This window comes from Artibeus jamaicensis, unplaced genomic scaffold (genome assembly GCF_021234435.1).
Source record: "Artibeus jamaicensis isolate MK-2021 breed Jamaican fruit bat unplaced genomic scaffold, CSHL_Jam_final contig_320, whole genome shotgun sequence".
Classification (NCBI taxonomy): domain Eukaryota; kingdom Metazoa; phylum Chordata; class Mammalia; order Chiroptera; family Phyllostomidae; genus Artibeus; species Artibeus jamaicensis.
In genome coordinates this window covers 3,066,225-3,075,985 of record NW_026521753.1, presented here as the reverse complement: position 1 = coordinate 3,075,985, position 9,761 = coordinate 3,066,225, and the positions used below count along the sequence as shown (strand labels likewise).

At 39.4% G+C, this 9,761-nt stretch overlaps 1 pseudogene; it reads right to left on the bottom strand.

Annotated features, from left to right (window-relative positions):
* Nucleotides 1-550: 550 nt before the first annotated feature.
* On the bottom strand, nt 551-1,286 carry LOC119063138 (pre-mRNA-splicing regulator WTAP-like; annotated as a pseudogene).
* Nucleotides 1,287-9,761: the final 8,475 nt, after the last annotated feature.

Genomic DNA, 9,761 nt, shown 5'->3' with positions numbered 1-9,761 from the left:
AATAATGCTTCAAACAGTTTAAACCTGAAGTTTGATACCACACCTTCACGTTCATGCAGTCCTAAGTAAGATTATCTACAGTACTAGATACCATACAAAGAACAAACTACTAATTAAAACCGCATTGATTTAAGGCTCATTCAAGTAATATAGAGCACCAAACTCTATATGGTTAAATACATGAACTACTTGTAGTAACATGTATTATTTGACTCTTCTATAACTCTTAAGTTGTTTCTTAGCAAATATAAGTGCTTTAAAGTAAAAATTCACCTCATTGGAGTTTTGATCAAGAAGTTGAACAACAATCACAAAATTCACAATTCTATTGGAAAAACTGATATACAGTGTCTCTCCAAGTCATTGTCATCAAGGTTAAGAGTGATACACATTCCATTTTTACATTTTAATGGAATTTTACATGATCCATTCATAATTTTAAATCTCTGTTTTCATTTCTCCAACTAAAGACAGTGTGCCATAAACTCAAGACTTTTGTTTCTCTCTCTATTTTCTTCAAACAGAAACATTTTTCAAGAGTCTGCATGTTCTAGAAGGGGAATTTTTCAGAAGTGGCCACTTCTGTGGAATTATCCCATGCCATCAGGCCTCAGAGACAAGAGGAGGGGGAAGATAAAAAACCTAAAACACAAGGTTCATCTGGTAAGTTTTACATTAACCATTATATCGTAAGCTTGAAGTATAAGAATGTCTTTTTCTTTTGCTCAAAGAGTCTGAGTCTTGATGTGGAATGAATACTTGGCTATCATGCCACAGCTTTCTTGTAGTAGGAGTGCCAGGGAAGTATGGGCTGGGGAGTGTGATTTGTCTAACTATCAGTTGTAAACTTCCAGGCACTCAGTTCATTTTGGGCTTTTTCCAGTTAGTCTGTTCCAGTTTACCTTTCATTTTTAGGAAAAACAAGTTGATCATGGGGTCTACCATTGTTGATCTCAGTTGGGCAACACAATTTTTTAACTTGCCTGAGGTACTGGATTTGAGTGATACATTCTAGCATTTTTTGCTCCTTGGCTCCTTGGTTGCTAATGGCATTACAATGATACTTTTCCTGTGTGCAGATTCCTGTTGTTGTAGCTTTAGTTTTTATTCTGACATGCTTAAGCCAGTTACATCATTTTAGAGTTCAAATCTGTTTACTTGCCCTTCAAAGCTTGCATATGTGCTTCATACTATTCCCATCTTAAAATTAATTCATCTCATGCCATAGTATTGAAGTCTATCTCACTCAGTTGAACCTTTTTAGGAAGAAGTTCCTTACCGGTCATCTTGAATCCTGTTGCCTTTTGATGTGGCCACAGCTACCTGGCTGTTGCTGGCCCTGCAGCATGAAGAATCATGGCTCCAGGCACTGAGGTAATGAGGCACTGAGGTGCCTTGTGGTTCATTTCTAACAACAAAAATAGGCCTTCATGAATCTCCTGGGACAATTTAGTATCCTAAATTTTGGCATTGCCTCAGTCTTTACTCCTTCCTTTCCTTTGTTCCCTATGCCTGTTCTGGGGTATTTTAAGTTTCCTGAGCCAATGGGATTTTGCAGTGGGGAGGAGAGGTTAGACTCGACTCAACAACATGGGCAAGTGGGAATTTATAGCCAAGGAACAGAGATGGGGGTCAGTAATAGAAAATTAAGGGGAAACATCAGAGTAAGGGAGTAGAGGGAGCTTCTAGCTAAACTGACCTAACAGGATTCTTTTTATTTTCTATTAACTATATAATTTTGGACTTTAAATAATTTTTGTTCTTTAATTACAGTTGACATACAATATTATATTACTTTAAGGTATACAACCCAGTGATTAGACATACATAACTAAGTGATCATCATGGTAAATCTGGTACTAACAGGATTCTTGATGAAGACCAATGGTGATTACATATCACCTATGGGATGATGGAGGGTAAGGAACTTGATCTGGAATTGAGGGGATCAGCTATGGAATGTGGGGCCTTCTGGTTAAACTGACTTAGAAGGACTCTTTCTAAAACTAAATTTTATAAGGAAGTGCACAAATAGGCCTAGGAGATGGCTCAGGTGCCTGACTAAATTGGCCATGCAAAGAATCTTTGTCATTATCTAATTGTTTCTTCTGAACCCATTTGAGTTGTAGTTGCAGACCTATGAATCTTCATCTCTAAATATTCTGTGCATCTCTTAAGACCAAGGACATTTGCTTAAAAAACCATAGTGTAATTATTGATATCAGAAAATTTAGCATTGGTACAACACTATTATTTAATACACAGTCTATATTTAAATCTCCTCAATTGTTCCAATAATGTCCTTTATAACTGTTTCTGTGTATTTGCTCCAGGATCAAACCCAGAGTCACACACTACATTTACCTGTTTTATCTTCTCCACTCTAGAAAATTTCCTCAGCCTTACCTTTCATAATATTGACAAGTTTTAATAGTTTAGGCCAGTTGTTTTCAGAACATCTCTTGATTTGTATTTGCCTGCTTATTTGTTCATGAATAGGTTCAGATTTTTTTAAAAAAGCTTATAAAGCCCATTTAAAAGCTTCGAAGTGAATGACATCTGTTCTCAGTTTGCTTCTCCACCAGGGACTTTATTTCACAGGGAAACTGAGACTAGTATATGGTAAATCCAACCCCTGAAAGAGATTTAATTTGGGGTAAGGCTGGTAGCTGAGTTGGCACTTTGAGTCATTAGGGACTACAGATATCTCTGTCTTTGTTTCCAGTTCATCTCTGCAGTGTGCAATCCCAAACCAGAGCTCTGCTCTGCTCTGAGGTGACTGAGAGGATCACTGGGGAAGAATTACTAAGGTGAGGCCCAGGTACCAGGGGGTAGGCTGACAGATGCTCATCTGATTGGCTGCTGGGATAGAATCCAACAAAGTAACAAGGCATGTGGAGTCCTGCTAGGCAAAAAACAATTTCCCAAGTTGGAGTTTGGCAAAGTGCCCACAGTTTTACACCTCTCTGCATTCAAAGGTTGGGGGAGGCATTTACAAAGGCTCAGGCTTTATGCCGTTTCTGTACAAAAGGCAATATTTCCACCTCCTAAGTCTTCAGGGCCCCACAGAGCTCCTTGGAAGCTGCCAATATTAACTCAGACCAAACTAAATGACTTTTGGGAGCCTTGGACTCCCACATTATGTTGCACAATTTATTTTATTTTTTAAATGCTCACCCAAGGGTATATTGATTGATTTTAGAGAGAGGAAGGGAAAAAGGGAAAGAGAGAGGGACAGACAGACACATATTCAGACACTGATGTGAGAAAGAAACATTGATCAATTGCCTCCCATAGGTGCCCCAACTGAGGATCAAACCCTCAGCCTAGGTATGTGCTCTTACCCTGGATTTAGCCCTGAACCTCTTGGTATATGAGATGATGCTCCATCCAACTGAGCCACCCAACAAGGACACTAGGTGGTACAGTTTAATTGCTGGTCTTGCTGAATGGAATTTTCCACACATTTATCTCCTGGTAAAGATCTTGCGTATATTCAAGCTTCCCTCTATCTCTGAGAATGCTTTTAGGGAGGTGGGAAGGGGAAAAAAGAACTGCAGGAATTACTCTGCACTTGTTCTCCTCTCTTTCTGGAAATAAGATATAAAATATTGACTTCACAATGATGAGGCCTGTGAGATAGAAGGAGAGCTTCCTAATAGTGTGGGACAATAAGAAGAGCATGGGCTCCAGAGCTGCGTCTGCTAACTGCTGTGAGCTTAAACTTTTCAAGCCTTGGCCATCTTAGTTGAAAAGTGGAGATGGTCATGCTCAGACAGCTGCTAGAATCATGGATTTAGACAACCATAATATCAGTAGTTCTTATCCTGGTGTCCCCTGAGATCTGTAAACCTGAGTAAAAAATAAATTTGCACCTTTATTTTTGTGGAAAGCTGCATACAAATTAGCATTTTCTTCCATTATGGAGGCAACAACTCACTGTGGTATTAGCAGTGCCTGATTTCATCATCAATAGAAATCATAGATATTTTCTTATTATGTTATGGTTTTTGCAGGTATCTCCAAATATTGTTTATGCTCTACATGACTTTAGAGTTATGTTAATTATTAGATAGCAGCCATTTAATGACCAATTAATATTACAAATGTTAATACATTATAAATTTGTTTTAAAATACTTTGGTAACATCTGTAGTAGTGTGAACAATAAAAATAAAGAAAAGAACTGATAACTGTAGTTCAACATAATTGATTTCCTTTGTACTCCTGTGTATTTTACTTAATGCACTTAAAGGCACTCTGAGGATTCAGTGAATTTACCAAAGGTACTCTTTGCCCAAAAAGTTGTTTCAAAAATGCTACTCTAGGTACTTGGGCTTTGAGCAGCAACTTTCCCTTCTAAACTGGATTTGATGGTGCTCCTGGCTGAAGACATGGGGTGGGCTTTCTTGCTCATGGTTTCTTCTTGCCTGCCATTCTCTTGAAGTGGTTATTGGTTTGTGAGAAGGCAAGAGCATCAAAGGCATCTGAGCTCTTCCCAGTGTCTTCAGATTGGCAGATAACAAACTAACATACCAGGGATAGCCACACATGGAATAGGAAAGATATGCTTGATACATGAGTCATCATTGAATATTATACCACAAAAATTTAATACAAATTCAAGCTGAATGTCAAGTTGAGGAAGTATCATTTCCAGGTGAGGGTGGGGTATCCATCTTTCTTTGAACCTACTTTGTTGTCTCATGTCTAATGTCTCCCTTCTTGTGATTGCTTAGAACAAAGTATTATAACATCTGCAGTGTGTGTTTTTAGAAGTATGCACTATAAAAATGAAACCCATAGATTGGGGGATAAATCTTATCCCTCCCCCATACCACCAGAATAATGTATCATCACAGAGACCTGGGGATGTGGGCAGAGCTGGTAAGCTGACTGAGAGAGTAGTGTCCATTGGGTAGATGCTGGGCAAGCTGGTCCCTTTCTTTTTGGCAATGAGGCTGAGAGTTAAAAATCCCTGCAGTCATCATCTAGGAGTCATGCAGGAGGCCTCCAGGGTCATAGATGTTAATGTGGAAAGAGCCGGGAATCTGCTTTTTGAAACCTTGGAAATAGGATATGGAGCTGGACACTGTAGTAAAGCCACAGAGGCCACTTACTCCTGTATGTCAGCTTTGACTACTAAACAAAGAAGCCCATGATAACCAAAGTATTACAAGGCCTTGGCTTTCTTTTTTGTTTTGCAACTGTTAAATAGATTGATCCTATCTACCTCTGAGGATTTAAGGCCAGCATATGAATACAGTCTGGCAGATTGCTTTACCATGATAGATTTTCAGTAATATTAGTTTATGAAATGGGTAACTATTGCTTTTTCCCAATCAACCTTCATTCTCCTCATGTCCTGGTAACAATATCTGGATTTCCCTTTAGTGAATTAACATCTACTATGTGTTTTGGGGTAGGATTAACTCTCCATCTAAATCCTGCATGGATATATCAGTCAATCAGAATGCAGTGACCATAACTGGATCTGCAATTGACCCATCACCAGTCCAGGCTAACAAGAACCCATTTGGACTTTTGCTAAAATTGTCAAGGAAGAACTCTCTCTGTTGGGGCTGCCAGTTCTGCAGTGGTGGGCATCAATTTTGGATTTCCAAAGATAGAATCCACCCAAAGAAAGCTGAGATAAGAAATGGGGATGACATCATTTAAGTTCCTGGATCCTGCTATACCTGAAATGAGACCACTGTTGTTGTTTTATCAGTTATGTGAACTAATAAACCCCTTATTCCCTTGAGCTAATTTTGAATTTGGTTTCTGCCCCTTACAGCTATAAGGGCACTGAGCAATTAAATTCCTTTTGTCTATCTCCATAGAAAAATGGGATAGGATGAGTTAAAACTTAAAGTTAAGTGGACAGTTAGTAAAGGTACAGATAAACTGGAAGATTCTCCTGCCACTATCTAAAGATAAAGAAGTAAATTCGGGAAGTATCTGAAGACTCTGACCCTTAACTTTCTATTGGAGGCAGAGCAGTGCCTAATCTGCACGTTCATCATGTGAGTACCCATGTTTTCTAAAAATACATTTAAAAATTTTAACTGTTGTTCAAGTACAGTTTTCTGCCTTCTACCCCCAACCCAACTGATCCACCTAGCCCTCCCCACCTCCTGCCTGATTCCACACCACCCATTATTGTCCATGTGTCCTTTATACTTGTTTCTTCAAACCATTCATCCCTTTACCCTGAAATTCCCTTCCTGCTCCCATCTGGTCACTGTCAGCCTGTTCTGTATTTCAGTGTCTTTGGTTATATTTTGTTTGCTTGTTTGTTTTGTTGATTAGGTTTCTGTTAAAGGTGAGATCATATGGTATTTGTCTTTCACCCCCTGGCTTATTTTGCTTAGCATAATGCTTTCCAGTTCCATCTGTGCTGTTGGAAAGGGTAGTAGCTCCTTCTTTCTTTCTGCTGCATAGAATTCCATTGTGTAAATGTACCATTATTTTTTGACCCATTCATTTACTGATGGGCACCTAGGTTGCTTCCAGCACTTGGCTATTGTAAATTGTGCTGCTATAAACATTGGGGGGCATAGATTCTTTTGGATTGGTGTTTCAGGGTTCTTAGGATATAATCCTAGCAGTGGAATTGCTGGGTCCAAAGGCAGATCCATTTTTAGTTTTCTGAGCAAATTCCATACAGTTTCCCATAGTGGTTGTACCAGTTCTGCAATCCCACTAACAGCGAACTAGGGTCCCCTTTTCCCCCAACCTCTCCAACACTTGTTGTTTGTTTCTTTGTTTATGATGGCCATTTTGACTGGTGTGAAGTGGTATCTCATTGTGGTTTTAATTTGCATCTCTCTGATAGCTAGCGATATTGAGCACCTTTTTATATGTCTCTAGGCCATCTGTATGTCTTCCTTGGAGAAGTGTCTGTTCAAATCCTTTGCCCATTTTTTTTTTACTGGATCCTTTAAAATATATATATATTTTACTGATTATGCCATTACAGTTGTTCTACTTCCCCCCTTCATTTCCCTCCACCCTGCAAACCCCCTCCCCCACCATTCCCCCCTTTAGTTTATGACCACATGTCTCAAGTTCTTTAGATTCTTTCCCATACTATTCTTGCCCTCCCCCTATCTATTTTCTACCTACCATCTATGCTACTTATTTTCTGTACCTCCTCCCCGCTTCTCCTTCTCCCACTCCCCTGTTTCTAACCCTCCATGAGATCTTCATTTCTATGGTTCTGCTCCTGATCTAGCTGTCCTTTTAGTTTGCTTCTGTTTTAGGTGTGGTTGTTAATAACTGTGAGTTTGCTGTCCTTTCGCTGTTCATGTTTCTTTAACTTCTTTTTCTTAGATAAGTCCCTTTAACATTTCATATAATAAGGGCTTGGTGATGATGAACTCCTTGAATTTGATCTTATCTGAGAAGCACTTTATCTGTCCTTCCATTCTAAATGAAAGTTTTGCTGGATAGAGCAATCTTGGTTGTAGGTCTTTGGATTTCATGACTTGGAATACCTCTTTCCAGCCCCTTCTTGCCTGTAAGGTCTCTTTTGAGAAATCTGCTGACAGTCTGATGGGCATTCCTTTGTAGGTGACTGTCCCCTTAGCTCTTGCTGCTTCTAGGATTCTCTCCTTCATTTTAATTTTGGCTAATGTAATGATGATGTGCCTTGGTGTGTTCCTTCTTGGGTCCAACTTCTTTGGGACTCTCCAAGCTTCCTGGATTATCTGGAAGTCTATTTCCTTTGCCAGATTGAGGAAATTCTCTTTTATTATTTGTTCAAATAAGTTTTCCACTGGTGGCTGTGCCTTTCCCCCTTCTGGTACCCCTATAATTCAGATGTTGGAGCATTTAAAGATGTCCTGGAGGTTCCTAAGACTCTCCTTATTTCTTTGAATTCTTGCTTTTGACTCTTTTCTGTTTGGCCATTATTTGCTTTCTTCTGGTCCACTCCATTGATCTGAGTCCCAGTTTCCTTTTCATTGCTATTGGTTTCCTGTGCAATTCCATTCATTTCAATTAGTTTAGCCTTCATATGTTCCTCTAATTTGTGACTGAAATCAACCAGTTCTGTGAGCATCCTGATCACCAGTGTTTTGAACTGTGCATCTGAAAGTTTGGCTATTTCTTCATTGCTTAGATTTATCGGCTCTAGGGCTCTGAGTTGTTCTTGAGCCATGTTTTGATATGTTCGTGCCTGTTACATATGAGGAGCGGAGCCTTAGGTGTTCACCAGGGTGGAGCCACCCAGGTCACTGGCTTGTAATGCTGTTTGTGGAGGTGGGGTCAGAGAGGGACAATGGTGGTCCCCTCTGCCACTTCCCGCCACTGGGGCCTGCTTGGTCCGGTCCATCTCACTGCTAGCTCCTTCACCAGTTTATCTGTGTGCAAATGTGTGACCATGGTCAACCCTCAGTGAGTCCTCTGCCTTTTGCCCTCAGTGGATCCACCAGCTACTCCACACCTGGGATCCACCCATGGCTGCTGGCGCAACTGGGTCGCATGCCTGGGTGGGTTTGGTGGATCTTTCCTTCCTGACCCTGCTCTGCTACTGGCTCTGCCCCTCTTACTGGTTTGGCTGAAGGGTTCGTTATTGTCAGACTTCCATGTAGTTCAATTTTCTGTGGTTTGGCTGCGCTTTTGTTGCTAAAACTTTGTTGTTTTTAAACTTGTTTGTGCAAGAAGGTACAGTGCTTCTACCTACACCTACATCTTGGCAGAAGTTCTTTTGCCCATTTTTTAATTGGCTTTTTTGTTTTCTTGGAGTGGAGTCATGTGAGTTTTTTATGTATTTTGGAGATCAAACCCTTGTCTAAGGTATCATTGGCAAATATATTTTCTTATACAGTTGGTTCTCTTTTTATTTTAATACTGTTTTTATTAGCCATGCAGAAGCATTTTATTTTGATGAGATCCCATTTGTTTGTTCTTTCCTTTGTGTCCCTTGCTCTAGTGAAAATGTTGTTGTGTAAAATATCTGAGATTTTACTGCCTATGTTCTGCTCTAGGACTTTAATGGTGTCACGGCTTATATTTAAATCTTTTAGAAACCTCAAACTTATTTTTGTGTGTTGTTGGTGCTCATGTTTGATTTTTTTTTTTTTTTTGCGTAGCTGTCCAGCTCTCCAACACCATTTGTTGAAGAGGCTATTTTTATTCCATTTTATGTTGCTGTCCTCTTTGCTGAATATTAATTGACTGTAGAGATTTGGGTTTATTTCTGGGCTCCTTGTTCTTTCTACTGGTCCATGTGCCTGTTTTTATGCCAGTACCAGGCTGTTTTGATTACAGTGGCCTTGTAATACAATTTGGTATCAGGTATTATGATCCCTCTGACTTTGTTCTTATTTCTCAAAACTGCAGCTGCTATTCAGGATTGTTTATGGTTCCATATAAATTTTGAAGTGTTTGTTCTCTGTCTGTGAAATATGCCATTGGTACTTTAATAGGTACTGCACTGAATGTGTAAATTGCTTTGGGCAGTATGAACATTGTGATAATGTTCATTCTTCTGATTCATGAGCACAGTATACATTTCCATTTGTTTGTGTCTTCCTCAATTTCTTTCTTCAGTGTTGTGTAGGTTTCTGAGTACCGGTTTCTTATCTCCTTGGTTAGGTTTATTCTTAGGTATTTTATTTTTCTCTTTGCTATATCAAATGGGATTTTTTCTTGATTTCTGCTTCTGCTGTTTTATTGTTAGTATACAAAAATGCTTTTGATTTCTGGATATTACCTTTGTATCCTGCTGTTTTGCCAAATTCATTTATTAGATC